Source organism: Limanda limanda, chromosome 13 (genome assembly GCF_963576545.1).
Source record: "Limanda limanda chromosome 13, fLimLim1.1, whole genome shotgun sequence".
Classification (NCBI taxonomy): Eukaryota; Metazoa; Chordata; class Actinopteri; order Pleuronectiformes; family Pleuronectidae; genus Limanda; species Limanda limanda.
The window spans coordinates 8596120-8602514 of record NC_083648.1 but is presented as its reverse complement, the minus strand read 5'-3'; the positions used below and the strand labels follow the sequence as shown (position 1 = coordinate 8602514).

General features: G+C 40.1%; 1 pseudogene; it reads left to right on the top strand.

The window, feature by feature from the left end:
- Positions 1–678: 678 nt before the first annotated feature.
- LOC133018276 (voltage-dependent L-type calcium channel subunit beta-2-like) lies at positions 679–5975 on the top strand (annotated as a pseudogene).
- The last annotated feature ends 420 nt before the right edge of the window (positions 5976–6395 follow it).

Here is a 6395-nt window from a genome sequence, read left to right as displayed (position 1 = left end):
TCTCAATTATTGGGAGAGAAACTGTTGATATAGGAGGGCAACCTAGATTAACTGTAATGCATCAAGGATTGCAGATTTTCTTTGGACTCTGAATATGAAGCAGCTGTTTATTCTTTCAGGTAAGAGTCTTCAAATCTTAACAGCACACACATTTCAGTATCTCTTTTTGTCTTCAATGTTGTGTGCATCCTTTCATGGCCAGACTGGTCAAATGTTGTAACGGTGAGGAAGAAGTCCCCAGAGTTTGCACTCATATAAATTTTTATGTACATTGATTATTATGGTCACAGTTCTTTTAATCTAAAGAAATAATCTCTTCACAGTATTGTTGGTCTCTGTGTCTTCTTGTCCTGATGGGGGGTTCGTCTGCAAATCAGTAGAATGTCTTCCTCCAGAACTTGTCTGTGATTTTAATGAGGATTGTAAAGACAGCTCTGATGAAGCATTTTGTGGTATGAAGTCTCAACTTTTCCTAAGCTTATGTTACCAAACCACACACGGTCCCTGTGTTTAGAATATCAACATTAGATTTGGATTCATCTTAGCAAAGTCTTTTAGCTATTGCATTATGTGTTTGTGTTCAGTTATTTTAGAAATACAAACAGTCATCTTCTTCAACATTTTTATTGTGTATGGACAAATATAAGACACTGAGCATATTCACCAATTGACAGAGGAATGCCAGGAAGGTTTAAAAAGGCCTTAATGGACCGGTCCAACACCCGCTCCCATTTAGGTACGTTTGATTTTATTTTTAATTCACTTTAAGTTTTTATTTAACCAGGAAGTCCCGAGATAAGACACTTTCAAGATATCAAATCAGACAAGAAACAATTAAGGAAAATAAAGCATTTTAAAAAACAGATAAGAGACAAACAATAAATGAGACAAAGTCTATCTTAGAGAAAGCTTTTGCACTCTGCAGTTTTTATCAGAGCTTTGATTTCTCCTTGGGAGACACAATCATTAAGCCAAAGAGATTTTTGCAGGTTATTTCATGACCAGGGAACAAAGTGAGACAAAGCTGAGCAAACTCTGGTAGAGCAGTCGTCTGGTGGAGGGAAAACCACAGCAGCAGGAAGAAAGAGATAATAATAATAACTGTAATAATCATAATCATAATCATTCTAACTAATAGACAAACAAATAGAACCACCAGGGCGGAGCAAAAGCAAACAAATAGGAAACAAAAGTTACTCGAGGATCACACATGATTAAAGCACAGATTAAAGAATAGAAAGGTTACAGATGAGAATTGTTAACAATTAAAATATATAAAATCATTTAAGTATATGGTGAGATCATGCTGAGCTTGATTAAAGGTAAATAAAAAAAGGAAACCAGATCCTAGATGAGAAAGTGAACAATGATGTATGATGCCTTAATTCATCCTAACCTGCAGCCTGTCTTTTATCAGTACACAGTTTCCAGATGGTCGGACTTTACTGCAAAGTAACTTTAATTGTCTTGTACTCGTTCTACTCTCCCGAGTGGCAAACATCACACACCTCTAACTCTAATTAGGCCGAAACAAGAAACTAAATCAGACTGGAATAAATTAATGTGTCAGACCTTTTCTTTATCTTATTGAAACACTGTTTAGGTTGACAAGATTTGATTTATTTTACCTGAACTCTGCAAAGATGTTTTCTGACATGGACTTAGGAAAATGATATACGTCAGTCAGGGCATGAAGTATAAATCCTGCTGCAGGAAATGGAGTTGACATTTTTGTGTGTACATGACAAGTTTTTAGTCCTGAGATCTTTGTATTGTTTTTGTTTTTATCAGTTTTATGTCTGTTGCGTGATAGAAACATCATCTACGTGCCCACTAGCTCACAGTGAATTCTACAGAGGTCATCCTGCTGTAGCCTCACATGAGCTCACTAAAGACTTAATTGAAGAATGTCTTTCAGTAGTATAGTCGTAACTGGTCCTCTTGGTTAGAGGGAGACAGAATGAAAGGGGAAAAGATTTAATTGGTTTTCTCTACTCTTGTCTTTCTCATTGCTCTCTCATCCCAGATGCTGCCGGTATATATGACTGAAAGCTCTGGTAGTCCATGTGTGTTTGAGTATCCTCACCTTCCTCCCTGTTCCTCCTCTCATCACCTCATACCAGCACCAACATCCATCGCCATGCCACGGTTTTGACTTGTTGTCTTTGATCCAGATTATTTGTTGTAGTGGGTTTACAAATATGTCAGATGTAATTGTCTGTTATATTTCTTAAACACTAGAATAAAGAAACTCCTCACTGAAGTCCCTCTAGTGGCCTATCCTTGAATTACACACAATTTAATTTGTTAATCTTATTAATGAGGCACTACATATTTTTATGAACTATTCATTCTGTGTCATATTGGTTGCTGTCCTTTTAGATTGATATTTTAGTAATTTTTCAGCAGAAACATGAATATTACCAACTTTTTCTTAAATTCATACATAGAAACAATGCAGAATGAAATCTCAAGTGTCCTTTATGTTGAAGAGACCAACATGTGACGTTGTTGACAAGAAATTTTCATCATAAGTTCCACCTTCCGTTGAAGAACATCGTTAAATGTGCTTGGAAGTTACAGAAAATCGTATAACTTGAGATTGACATTTCTCAACACATGACTTTAAATAAATATCGCCAACCAAATATTTTGTTTGGCAGTTAAACTTTGTTTAGTTGAGTTATTTAGTTTTAATCCACATCTCTGGATCTTGATTCAAACAAAACAATTTGACAACACCATCAACTCTTGAATGCAGACATGTTTAAAGGTGTTTGTACAGTACCCGTAGTTAAACATGACATGCAGTTGCACAATGTGTGTGTTATCAATACATGCTCATATGTGATGTGTCGTCCAGTTTTACATGTAAACAAGGAAATGAAAGATGCACAGCTGACAGATTTCCTGATGTTCACGTCCTTCTTTGACTGTGTGCTTGTTTAGCTCAGATCCAGGGCGAGGTGGAGCGTATCTTCGAGCTGGCACGCAGCCTGCAGCTGGTGATTCTTGATGCAGACACAGTCAATCATCCTCTCCAGGTGGCTAAGACCTCCCTGGCTCCAATCCTCATCTACCTCAAGATCTCCTCACTGAAAGTAAGCTTAACTTGAGAGCCCTGTAGAATTAGATGCAAAACGTTTTTCCAAAATGTGAGCGACCACCTTCTTTTGGATTGATTTGGTTCCTCAGTTCTCGCAGTATTATGAATCCTGCGTTCCTGTAGAATACGAGGAGTTGGTCTTTCCTTCTTTCATTTCATTGAGTCCACTCCTGCTGTGTAGGTGTTGACCCGACTGATCAAGACGAGAGGGAAGTCTCAGACCAAACATCTTAACGTTCAGATGGTGGCAGCAGACAAGCTCGCCCAGTGTCCGCCTGTGAGTGCCATCTAGTGGCTCCTGCATCAAATTGGTGCAGTGGGAGTGAATGAACGCTGAATGAATGAATAGATGGATGAAACGATAGTGTGTCATATCATGTTTGATGTCTCACTTCATGTCTGGAAGTATAAATTTGGATTTGTTTCTTCAATTAAAGATGCAACTTTTGCGAAGAGCCGTAGCTACTATTGACAAAACAATAGATTTCTTTCCTGGTAATTTAGAGGATGTTGCAGCTTTACGTGATGAATATTGTGTTTACGCTGAATTCAGTATTTTCAGTGACAGTCTATTTGAATTTTACAAAAAAAAAAAAAAAAAACATATTTCTCTTTGATTCCAAATTCAAAGTCTTCACTGAGTGTTCATGTCACTGTTCATCTGGTTCTCCCCTTTTTCAAATTACCTAATTTTCTTACATGTCTTTATCTGAGTCTCACTGCAAGAACTTTGATTTTAAAATACTGTGCCAGTTACGGGTTGGTTCGTTGTTGGTCTTCTACTTATTTTATTTTATTTGTTTGTGTTTCTCTAAAGGACATGTTTGACGTCATCTTAGATGAAAACCAGCTAACAGACGCCTGTGAGCACATTGCTGATTATCTGGAGTCTTAGTGGAGAGCCACTCATCCACCAGAAATGGAGGCTGCCAACTCACTGGTGGCCCAGCTGGCCGAGAATACACTGCCCACCAATCCTACAGGAATGCCGGTAGATCAAACACAGAAACATGCTGTACACATGCAGTGGGAAAACTACGTGCACAAATAAAGTTATAGAATATTATGTCCTACATACTGTCATCTCATCTCATCCCATTCACATCATCTGTATCAGAGTCCGCTGAATATGGATAAACCGGAAAAGTAATGTTAACGACAGAAACATCGCAGTGTGCTGCGTCTGTATTTGTTTTCATTTTTTTCATCTAACATTTTCATTTCATTTCTCCTCATCCTACTCCACTGGAAAGTAGCTGAAAGGAGATAAATCTACCTCTGGTGAGTGAGATACCTTCAAATCCTCCTGTAGCTGAACTTTCATCCTTCACTTCAGTAACGCGAACTCAGAAGGCATTAAAAACCAGCATTTATCTCCTATATATAGTGAGGAAACTTAACAGAGTTGATATGCATATGCAACAGCAGCAGCTCTTCTGGTTCAGGAAGCCGGGGATCATGGTTTTTGGTATTTCAGTTCAGAGAGCGGGACGACACAGTCAGAGCTTCACTCAACACATTGTTGTTTTTTCTGTGCATGAAAAACACTTGTTCGCTCTCCACCTATAAGAATCAATCACCATTTAGGGCTGCAGAGGGCACTGTTGCTCAGTAAAAGCTGCATAGTGTTGCTTTAATGTAAGCTTGTCTTATTTTCTTATCGTCCTCTATGACCTTAAATACCTTTTGGCAAAATGTATTAATTACATTTATCATCAAAACATCTAAACATCTATCAATATAGAAAAAGCTATATTGATTATGTTGTGAAATAGAAAAAGAATAAACAGTTGATCCAGAGAAGCCTGAGGCAGCTAATGAGTCTGTGTGAGCGCGGTTGCAGAAAGGCTGCTCTGTTCGTTCCAAGGTCCCATGATAAATCTGAGTATTATCAACCAAGAATATCCTAATTGCCTCTGGTGAGGCTGCCAATAAGCACATGTGGGCCAGCTGCCTCCATAACAGCCGCTGTGTGTGTCTATCTGACTTTGTGTGTACTGACTTGAAAATACAAATGTGTGACAGCTTAAATGTGAAACATGTATAGTACGTATGTGGTGTGACTATAGGTGGATGATATGTTGCATTGTTTTCTTCCAGGATGAGCAGAAGAACAAAAAGTCAGCAGCCCCCAAGAGGAAGGGTACCCGTGAGAACCACCTAGACCCCGAACCCCCTTCAGCCCAGGCCCAGGAGCAGAGGGCGGAGGTGGGCCAAAAAGAGGAGGAGGAGCGGCTCCTTAAGAATGACCCAAAGAAACCCCAGCACACCCACCACCATCACCATCACCACCACCGCCGGATGGAGAACCACAGTAACACCCAGCACAGCCAGACACCCGGCGGCCTGGAGGTACAGCCGAGTAGGGATTCCAGCCAGAGGCCCCCCCGCAGGCCCCTGCACGAGGAGAGGAGGAGGAGGCGGAGGATCTGGTGGAGGAGGACAAGGAGGAGGCCCGCTACAACCACCGGGGCCACAACCACCAGCATCATAACAGCAACCACCAGCGTCACCACCATCAGCATCACCGTGGCAACAGTCAGCCACACGTCGAAGAGGACTATGAGCAGGAGCACAATGAACGCAATCGGCTGTCTTTGTCTCTGTCTCTGTCTCTGCCGTGGTGATGATGGTAGTTGTGTTGATTGTGTACGGGATAGTGCCCCGCGTTGTGCGTCCTCGGTGGAATGTAACAGAGACAGAGACAAAGAGAGATAGAGATAGAGATAGAGATAGAGATAGAGATAGAGATAGAGACAAAGAGAGAGATAGAGAAAGGCACAAGGACAGGGAAAGAGACAGAGATAGGGATCGAGGTAGAGACAGAGACGGAAGACAATGGCACAAAGATTCTAACACACACTCCTGACTGTTAGTCTCGACTGTGAATCGGTGCATGGTTTTATGCTGCTCAAGTTATAATGCACTAATGGACAGGGCAGAATGTGTCATCTTTGTAGAAAAAGTTTTTCCTGATGTTGTTTGCCACACACACACGCACACACGCACACACACACTTTGTCCCCTTTTCATTTTCTTTGCTAAAATAGATTTTAGCACTTGTAGGGCACAGTTTGGTCTGAATTGTTTTCATCGAATCCATTTGTCTCTGTATTTATTTTTGCACAAACATTATTCAAAATTATGCTGCATCTGTTAGCTCCTGAAGTATTCTGGTTTAAAAAAAGGGCTACATTTAGTAATTATTTCCACTATCAATGAATCCTTTCAAATTGTTTGATTGCTATATTTTGGTCAGAAAATAGTGAGAAATTTCAAATGTCTCACA